Below are 27,367 nucleotides of genomic sequence, written 5' to 3'. Positions count from 1 at the left end.
CTACAATAGTGGGAAGGGCTAGCTGCTCTGAGTGCATACCCATGAGAGACACAGAGTATGTACTGGGGTCAGCTAGCCTGTCCGGCCACTCATGCTGTTATGACTCCTGCATTTGATTTTTAGCGAACTAGCTCTGTGATTGCTATCATAGGGTCTCTCCTCAAGTGGGAACTCTTATTCCCAATGGGAAGTGTAGACATACTCTGAGATGTGAAAATCTTGCATCAGAAGAGTTGAAGTTAGTAGACAACTATGGTGTGTACATCCTTGTATAGTAGTAGCACTGCACTGCTCAGCACTTCTTGTTTTGGATGTGGCAATGAGCAGTTTTATATGTCTGTTTGACCACAGAGTTTCCCTTGTTCACATTTCCAGCGACTCTGTGATTTACTACTTTTCAATTTTGTTTTAATTTTTTTTGCAGTCTATTTGGTGACTAATACTATGTGGGAAACTGAGAATGTCAAAGCTTTTTGTTTCCCCCTAAGATTTTTGCTTTTAAACTTTGGTTTCAAAACAAAAGCTACGTTTCGGTCTGTCATAAAGTTTCCTGGCCAAATTTTCAAAAGCTGTCTCTAAAATCATTCTTTTAGTTCTGTGTATATACAAAATGGGTATTTAATAGCTACTGAGATAATTTACATATGCAAATACAGTTTGTGTGCAAACAAATTGGTTGGAAAAACAAGGAAGTACAAAATTGTGTCATCTGATTGAGGTCCCTTTGTCAAACTAGGTGACAGATTTTTTTATATTAACTGATTAGTATATTTTATTCAGATTAAAGTGAGAACAGCATGGCATCATTTGAATATTCAAAAGTGATATATCCAAAAAGAAATAAATTCCAAATCTTTTAAGTTCATTAGAAGGAAATCACAAATTGGAGTCAATCATCTGTGTAGGAGTTCCCAAGATACACATAGATATGATAAGCATCGAATTTAACAATCAGGTGTGATTAATAATAATATAGGTGGATCTCCCATGTAGGTCTTATACCAGAGTCCAAGTTTATGGCTTCTTAAAGATGATTTAGACCCAATCATTAGAAGCCAATCGGTGTGGGGATCTGTACCTTTAAGAGGCTCATCCTTGTTTAACTAGGTCAGTTGGAATTGAGACTCTGCATGAAGCAGATCTTTGTCAGATGTTTTTCTCTGGATGATTACTAAACATCACAATCCATATTTTACTTTTTGCTTGCTATCACATAGAAGGCAATGTTATATACACAGGTGTTTGGAAAAAAATGTTTTTCGTGATGTATGATCTGATTATTCTGGTTCTACTGAACACAGTCTAGACTAAGTGACAGACCTTTATTTAAGAAAACAAGGAAGTCTGGATTGAAGTTTCTGGTTTTTTGAACATTTAAAATTAAATCAGAATAGTGAGAGTTCTCTTCATTAAATCAGGATTTCGTATATACCAAACTGGACTGGAGAATTTAGACTGTCAGACCTCTGAAGAGAAAGTGGTCCCACATGCAACTACTGTGAGAATACAAGGATTACATTTACTGTTTCTGTGATATAAAGTAGGGAGTAGAAGATGAAGACTGACTTTGAGAATAAAACCCGGTCAAAAGGCCACATCAGCACAAGCTGGCACAGTGGCTTCTGTAATTATGTTGGTGCCTTACATATGTGTTTTTTTTCCACTGAGTTTAAAAAGGGCTGTCCTCTAACTATCAGGTCTTCCACCAAAAAAACCACTTTGGTACTTATTGTTTTTTTTTTCTTGTGGAATCCTTGGTGAATCTTTGCTCTGTGCTGACTCCGCCAGTGTTCTTTGGCACTACTATCTTGTCTCTGCTCAGTGAGAGCACAGCAGACTTCGGAGGACACAGGCTCTCTGGAGCAACTCGTGCAGTAACCACACTTCCGTATGGCTAGCTTAGCGTTCATGCTTAGTGACAACAATTTTCATCTTTAGTTCATAATGGTTCCTTGCCTGAAATTACCAGAACTCATACCAAAAGCATATTTGATTTTAGGCAAAAACTGGTTAGAATGGTATATTTTGGTTACCTCTGTCCTCTACTGAAACTCCTCTTACCCCTAAACATCTCCTTTATAGTTTTCATCTAATAACATTGAAAAGAAAATGAACATATCTGGAATAACAGTGTGGCAATACAGGAAAGGCAATGAAAAAAGGACGAACAAACTACAGATCACTCAAAGTGAGGCTTTAAGTTCAGTATTAAAAATCTAGATTTTTTTTCTCTGAGGAGTATGAATGTACAGGTTTAATTTCTGCATTTATAGAAAAATATAGGTTCCTCCTCCAATATTTTAAATTCCGTAAGCAAGGCACCATTCACTTTGATTTGCAGTGTATAAGTTGGTTGACTATTCTGTGGTTGTTTCTTGCACGGAATGCTCTTTGATGAGAGAATGCATTCCATGTATGGAATAGTGCAGAATACGCAGAGGAGAGATTACATAAAAAATGGCTGGCTAGAAAAGAGGATGCTGGCAAATATTTCTTTATCTCTTTCTTACTCCCTCTCCAATGTTTTTCATACAAATTTGTCTTTTAATCTTTTAAAATTTAGGGAACCTTTTAAAATATACAACATTTGGGACAGTGGCGCTCAAACTGTGGATCGGGACCCAAAAGTGGGTTATGACCCTGTTTTAACAGGTTAACCAGGCTAGTTTTAGGTATTTTGGGCTGGGGGGAAGAGGAGCTGAAGCCCAAGCCCCTACTGCTTAGGGATGAACCCAAGGGCTTCAGCCCTGGATTGTGGGGCTCAGGTTACAGGCCCTACAGCTGAAGCCCTTTTGGCTTTGGCCTTCCACTTGAAACAGTGAGGCTCAGGCTATGGCTTTGGCCGAACCCCCTCTCTTCCTGCCTGGAATGGTGGGACTTGGGCAAGCTGTGTAGTAATTTTTGTTGTGAAAGAGGGGTCTTATAGTAATGAAGTTTGAGAACCTCAAACTGAGAAACTAGAAAATCAACCAGCCACTGGGTCCCCCCCCCCACAAGTATTTCTATGTGAGTTGGGCCTCTGTTTTTGTGCAGCACTGATCTCTGCATCTGTCCCTGGGAATCTAATCTGTGCCAGATTTTCATTTTCTGTGTTTTAAACTAGTCATTTCATCCCACTGTATTTTCCTCACATCCTGTTCTTTTTTTGTTTTATACATATGCTATTTCCATCTTCTCCTAGCCCAAAATTAATAAGCAAACAAAAAACCCCATGCTTAATTTCTGGTTTCCAGATTTTTCTCTACATTTGGATGCAAACCTAATGTGTTGGATCTGTGCTTCTGCTATTCAATTTTGCTGTATGACATTGAAATTAACAGTATAACTTCTATAACAATTAACATTCCTTCAGGCTGAGAATAACACTAATGGAGAGCCTGTCTGAGAGCTGCAGAGGTGATGTGGGAATGGGTGGAGGAGGGAGCGCTTAATCTGGGATTGAATTTCTTAAATTAGAAGAAATAGTAAGTAGAAATAAGAGAACAATAAATACAAGTCTTCTGAAGGAAACAGAATGGCCAATTTGTGCCATCAGAGCTGCACTTTAGGTACAAGTAAACTCCAACTTCTTTAAGCTATATGTTTGGACCTTTGGAAGTTTATAGATACCTAGTTTACTTGAAACCCTTATGATTGAAGAAAAGATTCAGATATTCCTAGGGATAGTTGAGGTTTATGGGGTTGTTATATTTTGATTTTTGTGCTGGTTGTTGAACAATTCGGAAGGTTATCTTTTTTGCTTATCTTCTGACTCAGCAAAACCCTGTTTCTTCCAACACCTTTAGTTAGTTCAGATCTCCTATCATGGGGGGGAGTCCATGTCATAGGTGCTGTTGCTCCATATGGTCATCTTCAGGATCATGTGTGGTACTTCAGGCCCTCCCTCTATGGTCTTCTGTGGCAGCATATTTCGTACTATCAGCTCTGTGTCAGTCTAAGAAGGATATAAAAACTTAGGATTTGGCTGTCTAAGAAAGACAAGCATTTATTTGCAGTGTGTGAAGACAAGACCCTGACCAGGTCTTGGTTAGAGGTTACAGGCTAGCTTTTAATAGCTGCTCTTCCATTCCAATCTCACTCAGTATTGCCCCAGAAGAAGCAGGCAATCAGCCTTAACTGGCCTGCTGGTTCCTGGTTAGTTAGTGTCTCTTGCTTGCCATTATAGGCTTCTGAAGGACTAAGTCTTGTTGGTAGCCTGGTCTGAGTGTGTTTTCCTTGAGAGCATGGTTTCAGGATGTTGACCTCTCTAGCTGAGGGCAAAGAAGGTCCAAAAGGCTATGGTACCACCCCAAATAGGCAGAGATAGCTAAATGTTTAAATTCTTTGCGAGCTGTTCACAGATTATTTTAGTTCCATTACAGTAGCAAAAGATAGAAGATGTTTTGAGTTTTCTGTTTTACATCTGCAAAGAGAATCAAAGAATCAAATATAAAAATAGGTTGATTTGTGACAGTCCCAAAAATATTGTCAGTTCACCAGTTGGGGAATAAGTTGTTTTTATTAAGATAGTATTTTCACACGTAGAAGAGAATCCTGATCCCATAATTTTTATTATCGTGGACTTGAAAGACCATAAAGTGTGTGCTATGATATATTCAAAGCCTGATCCAGTTCCCATATAAATTAATGATAAGTTTCTCAAGTGATTCAAATGTGCATTTGAATTAGGCCCTTAATTTATTAACATACCTTGCCTAAAATGCACCCTCTAATCTTTTCCATCCACGTGTAGAATAATTTTTTGCACCAAAGCATGTGTGAATGTGCACCACTAGTAGAAACAAAAAAACTAGCTGTGGGCACATTGCTAATCATCTGGGTGACTTGTGAATCTCTCCTAAGTGGCCACACAAGCGCACAACTTACAGGGAACACTGCTTGTCCATAAATATGTCTAACAGTGGTCTGCAGGTAGACACGGTATAAGTGATTAGAACTTATCTTGTTCATATTAAATACCTTAGCAATATTGTTGATATGGGTCATACTGATTTCTTTTATTCTTTGTAGGTGATCTTTTTATATTTGAAAGAAAGAATGAGGCAGACTGTAAGAATAAAAATCTGTATGGTAAAGACTGACCCATATAAAGGCAAAAGTATGAATTAAAGCGACTAATCTGAACCTGATTTTATAGCAACCTTGTATATGTGGGACTCCAATTAATTTCAGTGGAAGTTCTGGACACTGGTTTCCGAGAGAGTTCAGAAGGATTGCCCTGTGTTTGGAAAGCAAAAGGCCCATAGTTAGATGCACAATTAGTGATCTTTTGGTGAGCAAAGGTGGCAAGAGTTACTGGCTCTTTGTAGGGAGTACAAGTGGTTCTGAAAGTCTTAGTCAGCAATTTCCAAGAGTAGACTATTCCCCATTTAAAAGAAGACTGTAATCAGGGGTGACTGGTGAGGGAAGCCACCCTGATTAAAGGGGGGGGGGGGACTGGTCATGTGACCCCTCTCAGCCCAGGGCAGGGCCAGGACAACCCCTCTCCCTACAAGGTCTGTTTCTCTGCCTCGTCTCTGCCTTTGCTCTGCCGCTTCCCCCAACACCCTACCTTGAGTGATGTGGCCCAGGGGACTAGCAGGGGTTGGGGGTCTGGCTGGTGAGTGTGGGATCAGTCCTGCCCTTCCCCCAACCAGTGCTCTGGGACAGCAGAGCAAGTTGGGGCTGCAGTTCTCCACTTTCCTTGTTGCTGCCAGTAAGTGAGGCAGGGGATGGGGTAGGCGGGCTGGATCCCTGCTGTAGGTGCAAGCCCCCCTGCAAGTCTTTCTGGATCTCCTGAGGCTCTGGCCCCACCCTTGTCTCTCCTGCCTACTGGTGTTGCTGGCACATGGCCCTGAATGTAATGAGTGTTAAACATGAAAATACAGCCATCTCCTCCCCCTCATAAATTGGAGTATTCTGTTTAGTATGAGGACAGAGTAGTGAGAAGAATATTTAGAGATATGTTTAAGTGGCATGAGTGTGAATGGGAGAAGATTAAAAGCAAAGAGCAGTACACTTGGACTGTGTATAGACTGGCCAGTTTTTCTGCAAAAGCAGAAAACTTGCCAGCTGTCTACACTGGCCGCTTGAATTTCCGCAAGAACACTGACGATCTCATGTAAGAAATCAGTGCTTCTTGCGGAAATACTATGCTGCTCCTGTTCAGGCAAAAGTCCTTTTGCGCAAAAGGGCCAGTGTAGACAGCTCAGATTTGTTTTGCGCAAAAAAGCCCCGATCGCGAAAATGGCGATCAGGGATTTTTTGCGCAAAAGCGCGTCTAGATTGGCACGGACACTTTTCCGCAAAAAGTGCTTTTGCGGAAAAGCGTCCGTGCCAATCTAGACGCTCTTTTCTGCAAATGCTTTTAACAGAAAACTTTTCTGTTAAAAGCATTTGCGGAAAATCATGCCAGTCTACACATAGCCTTGTTGTACACTGGTAACTTTATACATTATTGTGTGAATGTAAATAAGAAGCTCCTTTTAAAATGTAAGTTGCCATATTTTTTGCCTTGTGTATTCATGTGCAAACATTTTTCCATTTTGTACTGATACATATTTTCTTGTCTTGTTATGTGTAATGATAATGAGAAATGAGAAAACAGCTTCATAGGTGATAAAGGACATTACAAATGTCATGCTGTGAGTTAACTGTAAACTAAATTGTGTTCAAATCATCAGCCTTGGGGACTGTTCTCCTGCTGTGTTTTATCCTTCCTTCTTCCTTTATCTGTTTTCTGATAGGCTTTGCAGGCTAGTCTCTGCCAAGAAAACATATAGCATTGGAAGAAGAACAGGCGTTGATTTGTTTATTTAGCTAGTTTAAGAAAGGATGGTTTCAAAATGGATAGCTGGTGTCATTCTGTACACTCTGACTTCTCATTTATAAAAATACTGAAAAACCCTTCTTTGTAATTTAATATGGTTAGTAAAATACCTTAAAGATTGAAATCCTTGTTGAAATTAATTGTTGCCTTTAAAATGTTACTTCCAAAGAAGCTAACAGTGGACATATCTCCCCAAACAGCCTCCCTTCCAACTAAGAGTACCACGTACCACATAACATAAAGTACTTACATGGCCCCCTCTTTTATAGTATCTGTACACCTCATAGGCTACGTCTAGACTAGCATGATTTTCCGCAAATGCTTTTAACGGAAAAGTTTTCCATTAAAAGCATTCGTGGAAAAGAGCATCTAGATTGGCACGGACGCTTTTCCGCAAAAGCACTTTTTGCGGAAAAGCGTCCGTGCCAATCTAGACGCGCTTTTGCGAAAGAAAGCTCCGATCGCCATTTTCGCCATCGGGGCTTTTTTGCGCAAAACTCAGCTGTCTATACTGGCCCTCTTGCACAAAAGCATTTGCGCAAGAGGGCTTTTTCCCCGAACGGGAGAGTCATTGTATTTGCGGAAGAACACTGACAATCTTACATTATATCGTCAGTGTTCTTGCGCAAATTCAAAGCGGCCAGTGTAGACAGCTGGCAAATTTTTCCGCAAAAGCGGCTGATTTTGTGGAAAAACTTGCCAGTCTAGATGCAGTCATAATGTTTTTAATCCAATTATCTTTACAGTGGTCTTGAGTTATTTTTTGTTTTATGGAGAGGGAATAGAAGTACATAGAAACTAGGTGACTTGACCATGGTCACACAGGAAGTTGGTGTTCGAGCAGGGACTTAAATCCAGGTCTTCTATGTCCCAAGCTTGTTCCCTAACCACCAGACAAGCTTTCCTGAAAATGGATTTCACCAGAGAATTATGGAAGCAGATGAGGTCACTTGGCTGTGTCTAGACTGGCCAGTTTTTCCGGAAAATCAGCCGCTTTTCCGGAAAAACTTGCCAGTTGTCTACACTGGCCACTTGAATTTCCGCAAAAGCACTGATGATCTCATGTAAGATTGTCAGTGCTTTTGCGGAAGTACTATGCTGCTCCTGTTTGGGACCGAAAAACTTTTGCGCAAAAGGGCCAGTGTAGACAGCAGAGATTTGTTTTCCGCAAAAAAGCCCCGATTGCGAAAATGGCCATCGGGGATTTTTTGCGGAAAAGCATCCATGGCCAATCTAGACGCGCTTTTCCGAAAATGCTTTTAACGGAAAACTTTTCCGTTAAAAGCATTTCCGGAAAATCATGCCAGTGTAGACGTAGCCTTTGAGTATGTGGGGGGGGGGGGGGTGCATTACAGAAGAGGGAAATGAATGGAAGGGGAAGAATTATAGTGTAGAAAGAGAAGGGTTAAAAGCTACAGTGGTTACAGAGCAACTAGATAAATTCATGGAGGTTAGGTCCATCAATACTTATTACCTTATTAGAACAGTGTCCCTGGCCTCTGTTTGTCAGAGGCTGGGAATGGATGGCAGGAGAGGGATCACTTGATCATTACCTGTTCTGTTCATTCCCTCTGGGGCATCTGGCATTGGCCACTGTCGGAAGACAGGATACTGGGCTAGATGGACCTTTGGTCTGACCCAATATGGCCATTCTTATGTTCTTATTTTCAACTGGCTGCTGTAGCACAGTGGGCCTCACTGCCATGGGCATCTCCTGCTGGACACTCTGGGAATTACCTTTTCAGCTCTGGAGCACCACCATGCCTGCTGTTACACGTTTTCCTCCTCCTTTGTTTATTAGGACCCACATCCCTCCCAGATTGTGGCGCCCCCCCTACCTGGGTACTGCCCTACCACCATACCTCCACACTCTGGGGTCCTCCCCGGCTATGTCTAGACTGCAGGCTTCTTTCGAAAGAGGCTCTTTCGAAAGCGTCTAGACTGCAGGCGGATCTTTCGAAAGAGAAATCCGCTTTTTCGAAAGAGAGCACCCAGCGAGTCTGGATGCTCTCTTTCGAAGACGGCCTCTTTACATTGAAGAACGCCTTCTTTCGAAAGAGGAACTTTCGAAAGAAGGCGTTCTTCCTCGTAAATTGAGGTTTACCGCCATCGAAAGAAAAGCCGCGTTCTTTCGAAATAATTTCGAAAGAATGCGGCTTGAGTCTGGACGCAGGGGAAGTTTTTTCGGGAAAAGGCTACTTTTCCCGAAAAAACCCCTGGGTCTGGACACGGCCCCCCTATGCCAACCTTGCTTCAGTGACCCTACTGCCAGTCATCATCTAGTCCCTGCCTCTGGCAAACTGCAGTCTGTAATGGCTGCTCAGCATTGGCAAAGGGAGTGTGAACCTTCTGCTATCCTAGCTATGTCCCTTAGTACCCTCAGGCCTTGTAGCCTGGGACCTTGCCTGGCTGGAGCTTCCCCAGCCCTGCCTTCCTTTCCACAGCCCTAGTCTAAACCAGGAAGCCTCTAGCTTCCGCAGCAGCTAGGTCCCTCCTGCTCCCCAGCAAGAGTGAGTCTGTCTCCACCCCGCTAGGAACCTTTATTTATATTGCCTTCAGCTGGACCATAATTAGCTAATTCCTGCCACAGCTGCTGGTGCCACAGCTCCATTACTTCAGCCCTCTCCCAGGGCTGGGTTTTAACCCTCAAAGGGACAGTGTGGGGCAGATGCTCTGTCACAGCTTCAAATACAGATATAATATTTACAAATGCCTCTCTGTGAGCAAAATCAAATTAGGACATGCAGATAGAACTTAAGCACAAATTATATAGTTGTACTATTGGTTGAACCTCTCTGGTCTGACACCTTCGGGACCTGACTGGTGATGAACCACAGAATTTGCTGAACCATGGGAGGTCAATATTGTCTAGCAGCATTACCAACATACTGCTTACTGGGCTCTTAGAAGACATTTGGGGTAAATTAGAGCTAAATAACAGCACAGAACACAGCGCCAGGATTGGTGGCTGGAAACAAACTTTATGGGACGGTGTGAAACTTGGCCACCTCCATGGTAAGTGGACATCTGGCTAACTAAAATCATGCCAGACCATGGATGTTGCTGGACCAGAGTGTGCTGGATTAAAGATTCAATCTGTACTGGAAAATTCATGGATTCTAAGGCCAGAAGGAATCATTGTTATCTAGTCAGACTTTCAGCATAGCACAGTTTAGAACTCCCCCCAAAATAATTCTTGTTTGAGATAGAGCATATCTTTAAAAAAATAAATCCATTCTTGATATCAGAATTGCCCCTGATGAATTCTTATTGATACTTTGTTAAACTGGTTCCAATGGAGAGTTACAAGCAACAATACATTTGGGCTGTGTCTAGATTGGCATGATTTTCTGGAAATGCTTTTAATGGAAAAGTTTTCCGTTAAAAGCATTTTCAGAACAGAGCATCTAGATTGGCACGGATGCTTTTCCTCAAAAGCACTTTTTGCAGAAAAGCGTCCATGCCAATCTAGACCTCCTTTTCTGAAAAAAAGCCCCGATCGCCATTTTCGCGATCGGGGCTTTTTTGCGGAAAACAAATCTGAGCTGTCTATACTGGCCCTTTTGCGCAAAAGGGACTTTTGCCTGAACGGGAGCAGAATAGTATTTCCGCAAGAAGCACTGATTTCTTACAGTAGGAAGTCAGTGCTTTTGCGGAAATTCAAGCGGCCAGTGTATTCAGCTGGCAAGTTTTCTGGAAAAGCGGCTGATTTTCGGGAAAAACTGGCCAGTCTAGACACAGCCTTGTTGTCTTTCCCTCTTGCAAAGGGAGTTGTCACAGTCCTCCTTGGCGAAGCCCTTCCTTTAAGAGCTACATGGGAAATGGATTATTTTAAATTAAATAGTTTCCCCAAGATATGACACACAAAAGGCAGGCTGCTGTTTCTGAATGGCATCAGACAGTGAAATAAAACCGTGGGTACAAAAACCTGAGTTGGTCACTGGTTCTTCCTCTGTAGTTTGAGCAGCTCTGCAGAAGTGTTGGCAGCTCCCTTGCTGCAGCAGCTCTTGCCTCTTATACCTGGTGCTTGGCCTGCAGCTCATGGTGAGCTCCATGGTGTCAGATGCACGCTGCATCTTACCCATGGCCCTCCTGTAGATCTCTGGCCACTTCTGACTCGCAGGGGAGCTATTTCAGATTGTGGTGGGGCTGGATGAGGCAAGTTTAACTGTGATTCCAGAGGATATTTAGGCACCTTATATCTTGGATTTTGTTTTGTTTTGGGGGTTATTTGATTTTTTTGCAAATAATTTAGAAATTAGCTGCTGATTTCACAGTACAGGCAGTCCCCGGGTTACATGGATCCGACTTGCATCAGATCCCTACTTACAAACGGGGTGAGGCAACCCCGCACTAGCTGCTTCCCCCCAGCAGACCAGGGAGACGCGAAGCTAGCACCCCCCCCCCCCCCCAGCAGACCAGGGAGACGCAGAGCGGCTTTTCTCAGCAGACACCTCAGCTTGAGAATAAAGGACAGAGGGAAGTGAGGTGTGGGAGAATAAAACTGAGCTCTGGAGAAATGTTTGGCTAGAGTTTCCTCTACAATATGTACCAGTTCCGACTTACATACAAATTCAACTTAAGAACAAACCTACAGTCCCTATCTTGTACGTAACCCGGGGACTGCCTGTACACCGAAATCCTGAAATATTTCCATCAGTAATAATTAAATTATTTACAGATAGGGAAAGTAAGAAAAATGCTGCTTGAGAATTTGTTATAGATAAAATTCAGTGATATAAACTTCCGAACTGGGCTTGTTACAAATGGACGCGTGAATGAATAATTAAATCAACAAATCATGTCTGGTATTAGGATTTTTGTTTTGTAGATCTTGACATGTGATATAGTGAGTTTTGCTGTTTTGTTGTAGTCATGTTGGTTCCTGGATGAGAGCCACAAGGTGAGTGAAGTAGTATCTTTAATTGAACCAAATATGATTAGTGAGAGACAACCTTTGGAACTCCTCAGAGCTCTTCTCCAGGTCTGTGAAATTCAAAAGGGCTGATCTCTCACCAACCAAAGCTGTTCCAAAATAATAATAATAATAATAATAATAATTAATAAAAGATATTACCTCACCCACCTTGTCTTTCTGTGTTTTAACAGCTTTAAAGCTTGAACTCTTTGCATCTCAACTTCATCTGTCTTTAAAAAATTCCAACCTCTCCCCATAATTTCCCACAATTGTGAAAATTATAAAAAGACAATAAGCTTAAAACATATCTCATACAAAGTTGTAAAAAATAAAAAGTGCATTCTACCCGGAGCACCCACCCTGCTGCTCCCACCAGACCAGAGGATTTACCAGACAAGGGAGTGAGTACCTCTGTCCTCCCTGACCCTGGCTGAGCTGACTGCTGTGTTCCCTTCCTGCATAGCTGTCTAGCTCCAGGTAGGGTCAGGTAAGACTATTCATAGGCACCTCCATTAGCACATTGCCCCGGGCAGCCTCCCTGGTTGCTCTGGTCTAAGGTCCCCAATGTTGAGGAGGAAAGATGCAGAAATATAAATACAATGGGATTTGTCTTTTCCTAATTTGTTTAGTCTCCTTTTGTGACATTTTGTATTTAAAATGCATTTTAACAAATAAACATGCACATTAGAAACAAAGTTGCTTTTTGGGTAGCCTGAAGCAAAATTTTCTCCTAGCTGCCTTAACCACAGAGTCACAGTTTAACTGCTACTGAGCTAGATGTAGGCAAAGTCAAAGAAGTGGTACTTTTTAGGCAAGTTTCTAGTTAGGTATGCAGTGGGGCATCTATGAGTGGGGAGTCACTCATGCTTGTTGTAATACTGAGTTTCTCTTTGAGAGTGGTTTCTGTATCAATTACCTTCTCAATGGCTGCTGCACATTGAAAATAGAAGGTGTATCTGAAAAGTCATGAAGGAAGACCTGCATAGTTATCATTCACTGGCAAATAGAGAGGGATTTGTATAAGCAAAACTGGATGCAACTTTTAATTTTGGAGTAATAGGTTTCCAGTTTCAATTCTGAGATCCCTGTTTGATGTATGCTATGCCCTGCAAAAAATGAACTTTTCAGGCAGAGGCACAAAAAAGCATGGCAATGCAAATCTGTTTGGCAAATTAAATGAAATATGTATTCCATGTAGATTGTTGTTTTACAGTTAATTTTCAGAGACTGGTGTGTGTTGGGGCTGTGGTAAAAAAACCTGAAAGAATAGGCACATATAAAAAAGGATGAAGGAAAAAAGAAAATAGGTCACCTTTTCATTTTGAATTAATTATGCCGCAGAACTAATTAATGCAAGGGTTCTGTGTCTTAACAGGTCGACTGTGTAAATCAGGGCTCTAACCAGCAATTGAGTGGCAGATACACACAATGCATATCTTGGGTTATCAGCATAATAGGTCAATTTTAAAATAATGAACTCTTCAGGAATAATTTTTTCAACATATTGGGCACACCACAGAGATTGTATTTGACATTAAACAAGACTGAAAATATCTCATGTGGCAGCTGAGAAAAAGCAAAAACTTACTCTGGACAAGTGGAATTTAAAAAATTAGGCTTTCAAACTAAGATGGGCTCCATGCCTGTGCAGAGATTCACATAAATGGAGATTACTATAAATCTGGAGCATTATTCCTCATGTGACTATTTGCTGAAGTGCACTTAAAAGCCTTGGTTAGATTGATTAACTAGCACATCTGGACTCCCGCCTCTCTTTTGTAAATGCCAGTGAAGAAATAAATGACTTTATTTGTTATTAGGACCAGATGAAAAAGTATAAGGTGTAGGCACTGCTGGTCCACATTGGATCTCCAGTTTCTAAAATTAGGACTATGTTCGATTATGGTTCTATTACAAACAACCCAAAAAACCTATGTAAATTCTTACCTCTTCTTGTACCTAGAAAGTTTTTCCTTGTATCTATTTTAAATCTCCCTTGCAGCAGGCAAGTAAGCCTGTTACTATTTATCCTGTCTTCAGCGGACCTGGAAAACTATTGATCACAGTTCAGGATGTAACAGCTCTTAACATATTGGAAGACTGTTATCTGGTCTCCTTTCAGTCTACTTTTCTCAAGACTATCAACATGCCCATTTTTAAACTTTTCAGCATAGGTCAAGTTTTCTAAACCTTCTATCATTTTTGTTGTTCTCCTTTGGATTCGCTTCAATTTGTCTTCATCTTTCTTAGTGTGTGGACATAGTACTCCAGCTGAGGCTGCACCCTTGCTGAGTGGAATAAATTACCCTTTTTCTCAGTTGCCTCATGTTGTCCACTATAACTAAATTTGTGATCTCTCTAATACCTAGATACTTTTTGGCAGTTCAACTGCCTACACGATTATTCCCTGTTTTGTATTTGTGCTTTTGGTTTTTCCTTCCTAAGTGAAGTACTTTCACTTTTCTTTATTCAGTTTCATCTTGTTTACTTCAGAACAATTCTCCAGTCTGTCAAGATGATTTTGAATTCTAATCCTGTCCAACAAAGTGCTTGCAACCTCTCCCAATTTAGTGTCATCTGCAAATTTTATAAGCATAGTTTTCTCTATTATCCACGTAACTAATGGAAACTATTGAATAGCATCAGACCTAGGACAGACCCCCAAAGGACTCCATTAGGTATCCTCTCCGTTTGACAGCAAACCATTTGATAACTTTTGCCTATGTTTTTTTAAACAAGTTATGCACCTCTTTTAGAGTAACTCCATGTAGACAGCATTTCCTTAGTTCGTTTGTGGCATTGTCATAGGTGACTCTGAAAAGCTTACTAAAATCAAGATAAATCACATTAACTGCTTCCCCTATCCACTAAGGCAATAAGTCTCCCTCTCTTCCCCTCTCCTTCCTTGAATTTGCAGTGCACCGGAATCTCTGGGATGGGAGAGAGAGGCTTTTCCCCATAAGTGCTACAGTCAGCTAGACAATAGAGATTAAATTTGTATTAAGCATCTGGTGCATCTGATTGGTTAGTTCTGTGATGTCTACCTGAGTCTACAATCAATCTAAAAGAAGAGATATACGGGTGTGCCTACACTGCAATTAAAAACGTGCAGTTGGCTCATTCCAGCCGACGGGGGCTTGGGCTAATGGGTTTTTTAACTGTGGTAAAAACATTCAGGTTTGGTCTCCAGCCAGCCTGGACTCTGGAATCCTGTGAGGCAGAGGAGCTGAAGGAAAGTAGTGTTGACGTGAATCACCTCTGTAATTACTGTGGTGGCTGCAAGTCAACCTAATATAGGCAAAGTTCAGTTTGTAATGTGGAAATGCCCAGTCTTCTCAGTCAGTTCCTGCACTATCCACATTTCAAGAAGCGAGCATGTGACTAACAATATAGTGATCCTCTGTTATGTTCATGGCATGCAAACAAAGAAGTTGGATGAAATCTTTTAAAATACTCTTACTGGAAGGTTACAGTTTCTGTTTCTTAAAATCCAGAAACTTAACATGTGAGAACCAAAAAGAGAGCAGGCTTCATTCTAAGACAGGAACAACTCACCCGACCTTGCTCTTGGCCGATTGACTACTGCTAGACCAAGAATACATGCTTCCCTGCAGAGCTGCCTAGTCTGCAAGCAGGACCAGGAAAACTCCGGAAATTTAAAATGATAGTTGATAATTTTACTAGTTTTCAACCCATTATATCCTTCAAAATACACTGAGTGCAACTGCTTTTTTAAAGGTGTTCAATCAGACACAGAGGAAAGATAAATTTTTGTTTGACGATTATATTCAATTGTAGTTCTTAAACTGCCCTTGTTATCATAATATCAGAGCACCTTTCAGAAGTGAATGGAGTGATGTGACTATCATTTGTCAGCTGTGGGTTGACAAAAAATCCCTTTCTTTTTCTCTCAAGGAAATAGTGCCAGAAATGTGACACATGGTTTCACGTTTGTCTATGTCATCTGTCCGTCAGTAAAGCTACGATTTTTCAGCAGCTTGTTAACATCATGTCTTTTTTTTTTCTTTCTCTTCTGCTCTTCTGCTTTCTCTTCTGCTCTTTGTCTATTTTTCCTTTTGTTAATGAACCATATAGGCAATCTCTGTTATCGTTACAAAAATGACCTTATTTTTTAAAATAAATAAATAAATAAATAAATGCTGTGGCCGGCTCGCTCTCATATAATTAAAATATATACTTTTAAAAATCGTGTTCAATTCTATGATGTTTTGTGTTTGACTTTCTGTGCCATTTTGTAATATCCCATGATGGTGTTAGAGGACCAGATAGGTGCTCATATCGATTTTGCAGGGTTTCCCTTCAAGACTTCAATGCTATAGAGCAACTGGCATTTAGTGACCTTCTGCATGAGTAGCTACTTCTCCTGGGCATTAACATTGATTTTATGCGTCTTGGCATGTGAAGATCTAGAGCGTGCCCCCTGACCCACCACCAAAGAGCATGTATTGGCTCCAGCTGCCAAGGAGGCAGAGGCAGCATAATGTCATGCATTAGAATGTGGCAACCATGGGAAATTCTCTAGTGGTAGAACAGGCTCAGGCAGTTCTAGTCTGCTTATTTGTGTAGTCATTCTGCACCATGCTGCTACAGACTGCCTCCTTATTACTAACCACTGTGGGATATGTTCAGTTTTGGTAAGGGTGTGAATGGGTCCTCAATGTGATTTAGGGAAAGGAAATAAAAGGAAAAGAGGGAATTCCATCTGTTCACGGTATGAAATCTGTGTCCAATTATGCGCTCAACCAAACTCAGCCCAGATGCTGGTGTATACACGTTAGATGCAGTTTTTACTGAACATCTTAAAGCCAACTGACTTACCTTCCTGCAAAGGAGCATGTGAGCATATGTGCATGTGGAAAGAACGAAACGTGCACATGTTAATTATTTGGGAATAAAGCAATAAGATAAAAAGAGGCTTGGCTTTTTATGTGCCAATGAGAGAGAAATTATTTAAACTCTGTATCTTGTAATGAATTAAGAGAAAAGATAGAGAAAGTTGCTTTAAAGAAATGGAGTGTGTTGTTTATACAGGCTATCAGATTTGAGAGTTCAGTACTGAATCTGAATAGCTCAAGTTTAAATTCAGAAGCACATACTTGAGCAAATTAAAAGTAAACATTTTATAAGCACTTTTAAGAAAAACAGTGTTTCCCTGAGCTGTTGATTTTCTGTTGGGATGGAACATGTCAGGAAGAGATCTACAACAAATAGTAAATCCAGACAAGTTGAGGGAAAAATGGAATTCAAATGATGGCAACTCCACTTCAGGGGTTGTCTGTTGGGCAAAGAGAACAATTTTTGCCCTTATCGCTCCTGTCAAATAATAGCATTTTATTGTAACGGGGTGGAAAACCTACAGCCTGTGGGCCACATCCAGCCTGCTCTTCATTTCATCTGGCCTGTGGCAAGTCTCCGGGCCGTGGGCTGGAAGCTCTGAGCCTTGGCATCCCACCCCATGGGGATAGAGCAGCAAGTGTTGGCCCATTTATCCATGCTGAAAATTACTAGGGATGTCATCATGTAGATGACTACACGATTAATTGATAAGCCTGGGCTTATTGGTTAATCTTGTCAACTGCATGGATTTCCCCTCCCGCACTTGCTGCTTCTGCATCAGAGGCAGCCGGGGCAGGAGGTGGAAGGGGGACAGACGGTGCCCATCAGGAGCTGGCTTAAAAACTGGCTCCCCGTAAGCACCAGATCAGCTTGCTCCCCACCTCACAGAGGGTGATGGGGGGTAGGCAGGTGCCAGTATTTCAAGACAGCTCCCCCCGCGTATCGGCTTCTGTGGACCTCTCACCCTCCCCCCCCACCCTTCTATAGAAGCAGGGGGCCAGGAGCTGGTGCTAGAGGGAGATGGCTTAAACACTGGTTCCTCTCCACACCAGCTCCTCAGTGCCGTCTGCTCTCCACACGCTGCTGCCTCTGAGAGGCAGCAACGCTGGGGTGGGGGCAGCGGAGGCTGCCACAGAGCAGCCTCTGTTTGTGGCTGGTCCAAACTCTCCACTGACAGAGGCTGCTTCTGAAGCAGCCTCTGCCTGTGGAGAGCCTGGGCCCACCGTGGACAGAGCCTGCTCTGCAGCAACAGCCCCTGTCTGGGCGGGGTCTGAGCTCCCCGCAGACAGAGGCTGCTCCATGGCAGCGGTCATGGACAAGGGCTGCTGCCGTGGAGCAGCTTCTGTCTGAGGGGAGTTCAGACTTCCTGCAGACAGGGGCTGCTGCCATCCCATGCTGTTGCCTCTGCAGCATTGCAGGGTGGCAATCAGGAGCTGGTCTGCGCAGGAAGCTGGTTTTTAAATTGGCTTCCCTCATGGACTGGTTCTTGCCTGCCACCCCGCACTGCCTCTTATACAGAAGAAGCAGCGTGGGGTGGCAGGGGGTTCCCTGGGAGTGGGGCCAGAGTGCACTGGCTGCTGACTCCACCTCCAGGGACTATCGAATAGTCTTGTAACAGCTAAGATTTCATGCAGTTACAGGATATCTAACATCCCTAGAAATTACACCTTCCGGGCAATACCCTGAGGGCAAGTTTACATTATGAACTTGGAATTATGTTAGTAGCATAACTCCAAATGACATAGCTTAGATCTACTTACCATTTGGTAAGTAGATCTCCTGTTGACTCCCCTGAATCATCTTGTTCTGGAATAGTATTAGAGTCGATGCTCAAATAATCGGTAGTCAATTTAGCTGGACTTTACTAGATGCACTAAACCAAACCCCCAGTGGATTGATTGCCATAGCATAGATCCACCCAATAGTGGAAACAAACCCAGAGAGTGAGACACTGTGCCTGTAACAATGTCCATGCAAAGCTATACCAGTAAGAGGGGGGTGAAGAGTGTATCCATATTGGTGGCATTTGTAGACTAGACTGGTGGAGAGGAAACTTGACTCTGCTTATTTCTTTTTCTTTTTTAAATCCTGCTCTTAATATCAATAACCAAACAAACTATATCTCCTTTTGAAACATACTGATGATAAATGTTTTATAGCTGACTGTATCATGCTTCTCAAAAGGAGGCTTGGGCCTGGCTGAGTTGTTTTCTTGAATTTTTGTTTTGGGGGAGTACCTTGTTTTAAATAAAGTATTAAAGAATGTTGAGTGGTTGTTGTCCACTAGAAGGTAAAGCAGGGGTGAGCAATAATTTTTGATGGGAGGGAGGGAGGGAGGGAGGGGCACTCCTAAGATTTTTGAAAGTGGTCAAGGGCCACAACTCTTCCATGGTATTAATGGAGGAGGTGCAGGGTCTGCGATGGAGATTGGGTACAGAAGGGTGCTTGGTGTAAAGATTAGGGTGCAGGAGGGAGAATGGAGTCTGGGAGTGAGTTTGGGCAAAAAAGGTAGTTGGGTAGGGCATAGGGCAGGGAACTGGAGTGCAGGGTTTTGAGATGTGACCTAGAGTAGGAGGGGATTGTGATATCAAGTAGGAGATTGGGGTGCCAGATCTGGGAGGGGGTGTGGGTGCATGTGGAGTAGCGGGGCAGAAGTGTGGGGTAGAGGGTTGGGGAAGGGAGAGGCTGAGGTGCCAGAGGCAGGTTCTTGACAGGAGACTTACCAGCCTGGCTGCCTGCAGAGCTAAAGGCTTGCAGAGCTTAAAATGTTTCTGCCTGCTTGGGCATGTGCTTTGAGTGAGGGCTCCTCTAGACTATGCTGAAGTTTTGAAAGAGAATATGCAAATTCCATGGGATTTGCATATCTTCTTCCAATCTCACTTTCAAAAGCTCATTTTTTGAGGAAGTGTGGCTTTTCGAAAATGGGGGTGCTGTTGCCGAATAAATCGCGTCCTGACTACTTTCACTTTCGAAAGTGAGATCTGAAGAAGATATGCAAATTCCTGCAGAATTTGCATATCCTCTTTTGAAACTTCAGCGTAGTCTAGACATAGCCTGAGTGAGCAGGAGAATTGTGCTTTGTGGCTGTCTGTTATTCAAACAGGCAGCTCCCATTGGCCAGTGTCTGTCCAGAAAGCAGCCAATGGGATTGTGCTGGAGGCGGTAGGAGCAGTGTCTGAATCTTCCGCCCCCCTCCCCTCTGGACTCAAGAGAAAGTGCCTCACAGCCATGTTTCTGAGCAGCATGTGCAGCTGCAGGGGATCCTGCCTGGGGCTCCCCACAGCTTCTATGGGCTGGATCCGGTGGCTTGGTGGGCCAGATGCGACCCACAGGCTGTATTTTGCCCAGGCCTGTGATAAAGCTTGTGTGGAGAAGGAAAGTCAAGAGTAGATCTTGGTTTTATTATTCTATTAAACAGCTGTTACAAGAAACTTGAGATTGTTGTCTGGGTAAAAGATGAAGTGAGCAGAAGTTTACATCTCTCTCACCCTTTTTTTACATTGTCACTATCTTGCATACTGCATAAAGATGTCAGTGCCATGAATAAGTTCAACAGAGACTTTATAGATAATGAAATTTACTTTTCTCTTTCTCTGTGATGATCTTAAATCGTAATGTTATTTTTTGTGCTTTGCCTAAAGGCTAGCTTAACTTAGATCTCCCAAGAGCAGGAAAACTTTCAGGGCCCATTTTTCAAACCATAGCCTTGAAGTATGCAGTATATTGCACTTAAGTGGTAGGATTTACCTGCATTAATGCTAAAATGTGAGTCCATAAATGAAAGAATGCAACAACAAAAATTGCTTACACAGATGATTTGCATGTTTAATTTTTCATTCACACTAATGGAGGCAAGTATGATGCACTTTGGCAATGTTGCTCTTAGAAATTTTATAGGCAAATCCTAAGTCTAAATTTCTCTTGATTTCAGTTGGAGTTGAGCATGCATAAGGACCTAAAGATTTGATCCTAAGCTTAGTCACAACACTGCTGCCCTTGTTTTTTTTTTTCTTTTCATTTTTAACTCTGCTCAGCTGAGAGACTCCTGGGTTATTTTTGTTCACATCAGCTGCTGACACATTTCAAGGTGTGCTTTTCTGAATATTTGAAGACTCTATCTCAGATACAGGTGGCAGCTGGCCTTTGAAAATTTCTTGGCAGTCAGCTCAAAGTGTACGGGAGTGGACCTTTATGATAATTTTCAGATTGAACTTTTTACAAGTGGTAAAATCTTCTAATAGTGATCCCTTCCATCTGAGGCATACAGAACTGCAGAACATGCCCTTCGTCCACAAGCTGAGCTCTGATAATTAAATTCAAGGATCCAAGGAATACTTTTATGATTAATAAGATGAATGCTGATTGCTTCTACGTCCTAGCTAGCTGCAATCTTTGTTGTGACTGCCAAAGTAGTCCAATCCCTTATGACTCTTTCATAAACTTCTGTGTGTGTGTTTTTTTTCTTCTTGCAGGCTTAGTTGTTACAGATAGAAATGTGTTGCTTTGCATTTGAAGACGGGACATTCTGACTGGAACTTTTATAATCTTTTATTTATCCACTACTGATTTAATATGTAATGCATTCCTTAGCAAGGCACAGCATTAAGCACAGCATTTTATGTTCAGTCACATAAACTCAGGTAAGTTTATAGTAGGAGGAAATCTTTATCTGTTAAGTGCTCTAACTACTTCAGATGCAAACTAAATTAAAAGTAGCATGCAATGGCATAGCATTTTACTACAGTTACTCTGACCATGATTTCAGTATATATGAAGACTTTACACTCCATAAAAACTCATCACAACTTACCAAACCACCTCATTTACATAATTCTCAAGCTGCCATACTTCCATGACAGTGACCTTGTATGTAACCCTTACATCACTGTATCTTTGCAGAATGGTATCTTCCTTGTAAAACAGATGGGTTAAAAATGTTGTGGCTATACTTTTTGATGGTGTTGCTGAGTTTGTGGACTCATATCCGCCCTGTATAATTTGGTGATCTTCGTCTTTCCCTGTTAGCTGTCATACCTAGATAGTTTGAGACCCTACGTGTAATGTAGTCTGTTTCCAGGTGGGTTCTCTGATTTGCGTAGGTCATTTTTTTTAATGGGAAAGTTTGTATTTCTCCAGTTTTTTAATTCTCATACTTCTAATTTTGGGTGGAGACCATGACAGGAGGCTCCATAGACTTTTCTGAGCTTAACTAATCACGACATTTTAATCCTATATAAAATTATATTTTTGTTTCTTGTCCTTGGATAGAAATAATGAAAGATTTCTCATTGTAGAAAATGTTTTTCTCCTGGCATTTTTGGCATCAATGTTTTCAGCAAAAGTGCCTTTTCTTTGACTTGACTATCATTAAATGGAACTGGAATGTGATTCAAGGGTATGCTGCTGAGTCTTAATCTTTGGACACTTCATATCTGACAGGCTTCAGCGTCTGTGGTTTAGACTATTGTTCAAAGAGCTAAAGAAATGTGTTTAACACTCTGTGGATTTCAGACAAGAATGTTTACTTAAGTTTATTTTCTTCCACTTCTTACTGCATGTGGTCTTTCATGTGAGAGAGAGAGTGTATGTGTGTGTGTGTGTGTGTGTGTGTGTGTGTGTGTGTGTGTGTGTGTGTAAATAAAAATAATGTATGTCAGTGTCTATAACACCTTTGCATTACCTGTAATACAAGAAGATTATGTCTGCATTATCACACAATAGGTAAGATATGCTCAATGGAAATACATTTTTGCTTTTTATAACAAGGCTTTCATGTAGGTTTTTTAGCACATAGGGAAGTCAAAGGGGATAGTTTACTTCTTAATGAATCTCTACAGAGATTCAGATCATGGACTTTTTAAAAGGCATTTGAGCCTAACACTTGTGTTCATTACACTTTTTAACAAGGAGACAGTAAAAGATTTGTAAAGCCCCCTGTTCAGTAAAACACTGCTTTACTAGATGTAAGTGCACACAATTACTTTGCTGAATTAGGTCCTAAAATGTGAAAACTGAGACTCTTATTAGGGATTCTTTAGTCAGTGTAATACAAAAAGACCTGAAAACAAGTGCTTTGTTTGGCTGGGTCATTCTTGCTCATAGGCTTGAGGTCTAACTGGTCGCCATATGAAGGACTGGGAAGAAATTTTCCAGAAAGACAGATTGGCAGCGACTTTAGGAATTTTTCACCTTTTCCTGAAAAGTGGAATTAGAGTTGCTTGCCAGCATGCTTGCCAACAGCACATTTCCCCACCTAATTCTGTGTCATCACAGAGACTTCATTGTACTTTTGTTCCCACCCTCACCCCATATCTCACTTGTAACACACAGCAATTTAATCTCCTGGGGGGATTGTATTGGTTTAGTCTAATTTCAATGGTTACATTAGTGTGTGGATAGCTGGCTGATGTTGGAGACCTGTGTATACAATAGGTCAGACTAGATCAGTGGTTCTCAAACTTTTTAGCTAATGGAAACTCTCCATTAATTATGTAATTACACCCGAGTCATTTTGCTAGTGCAGCGGCTAGGGAGAGCAGTTTAATTTAACCAGTAAGAAAGGAAATATTAAATTAAGCGCTTTAACTTTCTTATGCTAGTTTATCAAATTTCATTTTAAATAAAGTAAAATATAATTTATGTCTTACACAAAAGGTTTCAATCTTTTCTTTATGGCAGGGATGGGGAACCTTTCTTGGACAGGGGGCCACTGACCCACAGAAAAATCAATTGGGGACCACACAAGTGAGAAGCAAAAAACCCTCTCAGGCATCGTGTCCCAGGCATGGATTCCTGCTGCTCCCATTGGCTGCAACTCCAGCCAATGTGTGTAGTGGGGGCAGTTCATCTATGCGCTGCTGATCCCCAGCTGGCGGGGGAGGGGGAGAGGTAGCACTTGGAGCTGCTTTTGGTTTCACTTCCCCATGAGCCAGATCGCAGGTGTGGGGACGAGGCTGGAGCACCAGTAAGAGCTCCTTGCTGTGGAGAGAGGGAGGGAGAGAAAGAGGGTGGGATGGGAGAGCCTGAGCTCGAGCTGTGGACCACCTGGAAGGTGGCTGTAGATCATTAGCAGTCTGCAGACTGCAGTTTGAGAACCACAGCCTAGCTAATCTGGTGGCCCCTTTTGGCCCTCAACTCTGACTCTGATATTAATTTACTGATCATAATTATACCATAGATGTATTTGCAATTTCCACTGGCATCCATAGGAGTTGTATGTGAGTGAGCATCTCTGCGCAGAATTTAACTTTAAATTAAGAATGAGAAACGTAATGTTTAAAAGGAAACACCCAGCATAGCTCAGGAAATACAGCTACATATTAGCAGATCTAAAAATTCATTCTGCTGGGGAGTCATGGTGTTGATTTGCTGCCAAATGTGATTGTTGACAAGCATTTGAGATGGCAGTACTGTACTTGGTAATGGTGCAAACAGGGTTCCCAACAGAATTGTTGGGCCTCTGGTGTATGGGGGAAAGTGGCTGTGGGCCCCTGGAAGGGGTGGGGTCTTGCATGGAAGGGCAGGGCTGGGGACTAACCTCTGCCAGCAGCCTTTTAGCATTGTCCAATATGCACCGCCTAGGGCTGTTTCAGTATTTTGAAGGCTCTTGGAGTCTGGTTGCTGCAGCTGCTTCAGTAGTCCTTGTGGCAGTGGCCTGGAGCCCCAGGCCCTTATAAATAAGTGGGGCCAAGGGCTGCTGTCCAATCTGCTCCTCCACTCCCCCTCCTCTCCCACTCCAGCATTGACAGTTCTGAGTGCAAACTAAACCTCAAATAAAAAAATGTTTTCCACGTCTAATATTTCCTGAACTGGTTGGGCTGAAAAATACTATTGTACATCATTGGGAAGGTGGAATTCCCAGGTTTCCAATGATGTATATAAAATTAATTTATAGCCATAGAACGTAAAACAATCACAGATTCCCTCAGATCAGGAAGATGGATGTAGGCTACTTACCAGACAAGCCAGGATGTTTTGTGGGTCAGCTGTCTGCTTTGAGTGTGTTTTACATTTAATTTTATTAGTGTTTACGTAGGGGTAAGTCTTGCTGAACAGTCCAGACTCTGTTAATTCTGCTGTTGTCAGCACAATTCAGCTTGCACCTCTGTTTCTCCACTTCAAGAATAGTGAAAGCGTGCCTTCCGTTGTGGAAGAAATGCATGGGAACTAGCTAATCTTACAAGACATGTAATTCTACCTATCTTTCCAAACATCCAAAACCATTAAAGGATGGTCACTGCAGTCTGTCCTGTTTTATGGAGCTGATGCAGTAAAATAAATAAAAATAATTAAAAATAGGAGACTACAAAAGGGTGCCAGCACCAAGAAAAACATCTATTGAAGGAAAATACAGGACTGTGTAGCACTTTAAAGACTAACAAGATGGTTTATTAGATGATGAGCTTTCGTAGGCCAGACCCACTTCCTCAGATCAAATAGTGGAAGAAAATAATCACGAATATATATCGAAAGCTCATCATCTAATAAACCATCTTGTTAGTCTTTAAAGTGCTACACAGTCCTGTATTTTGGTTCAGCTACACCAGACTAACACGGCTACATTTCTATCACTATCTATTGAAGGGTGCGACTGTGTTGCATAGGCATGTATTGGCTTTCTTCTGCAGGGTGGAGGTAGAGCATATATTTTATTTTTGAGGCCCTGTCTTAATAGCACATTCTTGGTTATGTTTTATCCTTCGAAGTATTTGTAAGAAAAGCATCTTAAGATTTTGCACTAGTTCTATTAAATTGAAGCAATATCCAGACTGCAGTATGTAACAAAACATTCTATTTTAACATTCTAAGTTAACTTTAACTTCTATTTTAACTTAATTTGAAGTATGCAAGTAGGGTTGCCAGGTGTCCGGTATTCACCCGGACAGTCCAGTATTTTCGCCTCCTGTCCGGTGGTAAAAATTCAGAGAATACCGGACATCTAAAATGTCCGGTATTTTCTGATTTATTCCCCCCCCCCCCCCGGCCAGGAGGTGAAAATGCCAGGCACCTGGCAACCCTACAAACACTCAGCACCCGGCCTCCCCTCTTCCCCCCGGCTCCCAACACCCCCAGCCCCCATGCTTACCTGGTTCCGCAAGGCTGCCGGCACAAAATGGCTGCCAACCAAAGGGAAGCAATGCTTCCCCTGGGTCTTAGTGCTCAACCGCTCCCCTGTTCCTATCCCTGCACTCACTCTTAAAGGGAACATGCTGTTTTAATGCTGTTTTCTTTTAATTTTTTTTTCTTAAGTCTTGGAGTCTTTTTTTTTTTTTTTGTGGCTCAACAACTTTGGTCTGCACCTCCCCCCTTTTTCCCCTTCAACAGAATTTTTCCCCGTTTTTTGGGGCGGTGGGTAGGGGGTTCGGTATTTTTGTTTCAACCATCTGACAACCCTACATACAAGTTTTTTCTGTCAATGAATGTTTATCAAGGGCTGTTGAAACTTATTACAGCAATGCATTGGACTTTGATGCCAGCTTGAGATTGGGGACATGGCTAATTATTTTAAATGCATTTTTAAAAACTTTTCCATTGACATAAGGTTACTGAGAGTTTGTGTCCTGCTCTCTTCATTTCAGGTATGAGTCATGTAAATACAGTGAAAGAGGAGGATTTATGTTTCAGAAGTGGAATTGTGTGTGTGTGATCAAAGGATTTACATGCAGCACTCTGTGTTGAAGTTCCTTCCTGCTCGAGGAGGGACACCTGTGGTGAGTAATGGGATAATTTTATAATTAACTCAGACCTTTCTTCAGGAGGCCTGTCATCAAAACAGGAAGATATAATTCACATGGTTTCAAATGGAAATAGAAGAAACTTCAGATATTGCAGACACACCCTTTAATTATAAGCACCGAACTTCAAAAGTTTACTTTTCCTCTTTAGTAACAAGAGAGTTTCTATAAAGAGTGGCATGAGGTTTTGATAAATCCCATGCATTTCAGCTTTCCAACACCCTTCAGTGCTACACTCTGGTAATGTTGGTAACTTATTTGCTAAGTGAGCAAAAAATTGAATGGTTAATTAAAATCTTCTTTCTTGAATCAGTCTTGAGGAAAAAAATGACCATAAAACTGAGGGTGAAGCCCTCAGAAATGTTAACATCGGTCAAGGATCTATCTGTATTGCAATTGGGCTACATGTGTGCATGTTCAATTTATTCTTTGTGATACTTTTTTGGAGATAGGTCTAAAGCTGTTTTGGTTTCTTTTCTCCTTGTCTTTCTCATAAACAAGGTTGTGGGTACTTCTCTAACAACCATGTCAGCTGCACTGGTTTAAATTTAACATTGATTATTCTTACTTCAGGCAAATTCCTTGGCTAAATATGTCATTAAAGAATAAACTAAACTGTTCAATGAGGAATAGAGATCGGCTTGTGCACAAATTTTGGAGCCAAACTTCCCAAATTCAGATATGTTCAATTTGGATCATTTTGGTTTAGAGCTAAACTCTGAATGCTGTGGAGTTAGAATCTTAAAAACCCCATGATTCCCCAGAAATCCAGCCAACTCTGTTTCTCCTCCGTAAGTCTTTGTAAGCTCCTCAGTATAACTTATTCCATTGCTGGCTTGTTCAAAGTTCTGTGTTTTTAAAAAAGGAATAGTGTAAAGGTGGTAGGGCACGACCCTGTGAAAGGGTATGTAAAATCACAGAATTATAGAATCATAGGGTTGGAAGAGACCTCAGGAGGTCATCTAGTCCAACCCCCTGCTCAAAGCAGGACCAACCCCAACTAAATGATCCCATCCAGAGCTTTGTCGAGCCTGGCCTTAAAAAGCCTCT

The sequence above is a fragment of the Pelodiscus sinensis genome, chromosome 2 (genome assembly GCF_049634645.1).
Source record: "Pelodiscus sinensis isolate JC-2024 chromosome 2, ASM4963464v1, whole genome shotgun sequence".
Lineage (NCBI taxonomy): Eukaryota > Metazoa > Chordata > Testudines > Trionychidae > Pelodiscus > Pelodiscus sinensis.
The sequence above is the reverse complement of the archived record's forward strand: the minus strand, read 5'-3'. Positions refer to the sequence as shown.